This window comes from Calliopsis andreniformis, unplaced genomic scaffold, assembly GCF_051401765.1.
Source record: "Calliopsis andreniformis isolate RMS-2024a unplaced genomic scaffold, iyCalAndr_principal scaffold0019, whole genome shotgun sequence".
Lineage (NCBI taxonomy): Eukaryota > Metazoa > Arthropoda > Insecta > Hymenoptera > Andrenidae > Calliopsis > Calliopsis andreniformis.
In genome coordinates this window covers 12,632,713-12,636,759 of record NW_027480431.1, presented here as the reverse complement: position 1 = coordinate 12,636,759, position 4,047 = coordinate 12,632,713, and positions in this window count along the sequence as shown.

Sequence of the window (4,047 nt, the reverse complement as noted above, 5' to 3'; positions counted from 1 at the left end):
AAATGACCATTACTTTCACACTGGTTGCAATTATTCGTCTTATACGATGGAAAAGCTGTTGTATTTATATCGTATTTTATGCTTCTGGCGTTGACTTCTTAGGCCCTCCCTATTCGATCTGGTGGAACAACGCCGTAGGGTGAAGCCTAGGTTGCCCGGAACGTAGAAATGACCATTACTTTCACACTGTTTGCAATTATTCCTTTTATACGATGGAAAATCTGTTGTATTTATATCGTATTTTATGCTTCTGGCGTTGACTTCTCAGGACCTAACTATTCGATCTGGTGGAGCAACGCCCTAGAGAGAAGCCTAGCTTGCCCAGAACGTAGAAATGACCATCACTTTCAAACTGGTTGCAATTAATCCTTTTATACGATGGAAAAACTGTTGTATTTTTATTGCATTTAATGCTTCCGGCGTTGACTTCTAAGGCCCTAACTATTCAATCTGTTGGAGCAGCGCCCTAGGGTGTAGCCTAGGTTGACAGGAAAGTTGAAATGACCACAACTTTCATACTGGTTGCAATTACTCGTTTTATATGATGAATAAACTGTTGTATTTATATTGTATTTTATGCTTCTGGCGTTCACTTCTTAGGCCCTAACTATTCGATCTGGTGGAACAACGCTCTGGGGTGAAGCCTAGGTTGCCGGAACGAAGAAATGACCATAACTTTCACACTGGTAGCAATTATTCGTTTTATACGATGGAAAAACTGTTCTATTTATTTTGTATTTTATGCTTCGGGCGTTGACTTCTAAGGCCCTAGCTATTCGATCTGGTCGAGCAACGCCCTAGAGTGAAGCCTAGGTTGCCCGGAACGTAGAGATGACCATAACTTCCACACTGGTTGCAATTATTCGTTTTATACGATGGAAAAGCTGTTGTATTTATATCATATTTTATGCTTCTGGCGTTGACCTCTTAGGCCCTAACTATTCGATCTGGTGGAACAACGCCCTAGAGTGAAGCCCAGGTTGCCCGAAACATGGTAATGACCATTACTTTCACACTGTTTGCAAATATACATTATATACGATGGAAAAGCTGTTGTATTTATATTGTATTTTATGCTTCTGGCGTTGACTTCTTACGACCTAACTACTTAATCTCGTAGAGCACCGCCCTAGAGTGAAGCATAGGTTGCCCGGAACGTAGAACATACCATTACCTTCACACTGGTTGCAATTACTCCAGTTATACGATGGAAAAACTGTTGCATCTTTATTGTATTTTATGCTTCTGGCGTTGACTTCTAAGGCACTAACTATTCAATCTGTTGGAGCAATGCCCTAGGCTGAAGCCTAGGTTGCCCAGAACGTAGAAATGACCATAACTTTCACACTGGTTGCAATTATTCGTTTTATACGATGGAAAAGCTGTTGTATTTATATCGTATTTTATGTTTCTGGCGTTGACTTCTTAGGCCCTAACTATTCCATCTGGTGGAACAACGCCCTTGGGTGAAGCCTAGGCAGCGCGGTACGTAGCAATGGCTATAACTTTCACGCTGGTAGCAATTATTCGTTTTATACGATGGAAAAACTGTTCTATTTATTTTGTATTTTATGCTTCGGGCGTTGACTTCTAAGGCCCTAGCTATTCGATCTGGTCGAGCAACGCCCTAGAGTGAAGCCTAGGTTGCCCGGAACGTAGAGATGACCATAACTTCCACACTGGTTGCAATTATTCGTTTTATACGATGGAAAAGCTGTTGTATTTATATCATATTTTATGCTTCTGGCGTTGACCTCTTAGGCCCTAACTATTCGATCTGGTGGAACAACGCCCTAGAGTGAAGCCCAGGTTGCCCGGAACATGGAAATGACCATTACTTTCACACTGTTTGCAAATATACATTATATACGATGGAAAAGCTGTTGTATTTATATTGTATTTTATGCTTCTGGCGTTGACTTCTTACGACCTAACTACTTAATCTGGTAGAGCACCGCCCTAGAGTGAAGCATAGGTTGCCCGGAACGTAGAACATACCATTACCTTCACGCTGGTTGCAATTACTCCTGTTATACGATGGAAAAACTGTTGCATCTTTATTGTATTTTATGCTTCTGGCGTTGACTTCTAAGGCACTAACTATTCAATCTGTTGGAGCAATGCCCTAGGCTGAAGCCTAGGTTGCCCAGAACGTAGAAATGACCATAACTTTCACACTGGTTGCAATTATTCGTTTTATACAACGGAAAAGCTGTTGTATTTATATCGTATTTTATACTTCTGGCGTTGACTTCTTAGGCCCTAACTATTCGATCTGGTGGCACAACGCCGCAGGGTGAAGCCTAGGTTGCCCGGAACGTAGAAATGACCATTACTTTCACACTGGTTGCAATTATTCGTCTTATACGATGGAAAAGCTGTTGTATTTATATCGTATTTTATGCTTCTGGCGTTGACTTCTTAGGCCCTCCCTATTCGATCTGGTGGAACAACGCCGTAGGGTGAAGCCTAGGTTGCCCGGAACGTAGAAATGACCATTACTTTCACACTGTTTGCAATTATTCCTTTTATACGATGGAAAATCTGTTGTATTTATATCGTATTTTATGCTTCTGGCGTTGACTTCTCAGGACCTAACTATTCGATCTGGTGGAGCAACGCCCTAGAGTGAAGCCTAGCTTGCCCAGAACGTAGAAATGACCATCACTTTCAAACTGGTTGCAATTAATCCTTTTATACGATGGAAAAACTGTTGTATTTTTATTGCATTTAATGCTTCCGGCGTTGACTTCTAAGGCCCTAACTATTCAATCTGTTGGAGCAGCGCCCTAGGGTGTAGCCTAGGTTGACAGGAAAGTTGAAATGACCACAACTTTCATACTGGTTGCAATTACTCGTTTTATATGATGAATAAACTGTTGTATTTATATTGTATTTTATGCTTCTGGCGTTCACTTCTTAGGCCCTAACTATTCGATCTGGTGGAACAACGCTCTGGGGTGAAGCCTAGGTTGCCGGAACGAAGAAATGACCATAACTTTCACACTGGTAGCAATTATTCGTTTTATACGATGGAAAAACTGTTCTATTTATTTTGTATTTTATGCTTCGGGCGTTGACTTCTAAGGCCCTAGCTATTCGATCTGGTCGAGCAACGCCCTAGAGTGAAGCCTAGGATGCCCGGAACGTAGAGATGACCATAACTTCCACACTGGTTGCAATTATTCGTTTTATACGATGGAAAAGCTGTTGTATTTATATCATATTTTATGCTTCTGGCGTTGACCTCTTAGGCCCTAACTATTCGATCTGGTGGAACAACGCCCTAGAGTGAAGCCCAGGTTGACCGAAACATGGTAATGACCATTACTTTCACACTGTTTGCAAATATACATTATATACGATGGAAAAGCTGTTGTATTTATATTGTATTTTATGCTTCTGGCGTTGACTTCTTACGACCTAACTACTTAATCTCGTAGAGCACCGCCCTAGAGTGAAGCATAGGTTGCCCGGAACGTAGAACATACCATTACCTTCACACTGGTTGCAATTACTCCAGTTATACGATGGAAAAACTGTTGCATCTTTATTGTATTTTATGCTTCTGGCGTTGACTTCTAAGGCACTAACTATTCAATCTGTTGGAGCAATGCCCTAGGCTGAAGCCTAGGTTGCCCAGAACGTAGAAATGACCATAACTTTCACACTGGTTGCAATTATTCGTTTTATACGATGGAAAAGCTGTTGTATTTATATCGTATTTTATGCTTCTGGCGTTGACTTCTAAGGCCCTAACTGTTTGATCTGGTGGAGCAACGCCCTAGAGTGAAGCCAATGTTGCCCGGAACGTAGAAATGACCATAACTTTCACACTGGTTGCTATTATACCTTTTAGACGATGGAAAAACTGTTATATTTATATTGTATTTTATGCTTCTGGCGCTGACTTCTTAGGCCCTAACTATTCGATCTGGCGGAACAACGCCGTAGAGTGAAGCCTAGGTTGCCCGGAACGTAGAAAAGACCATTATCTTCACACTGGTTGCAATTATTCTTGTTTTACGATGGAAAAACTGTTGCATC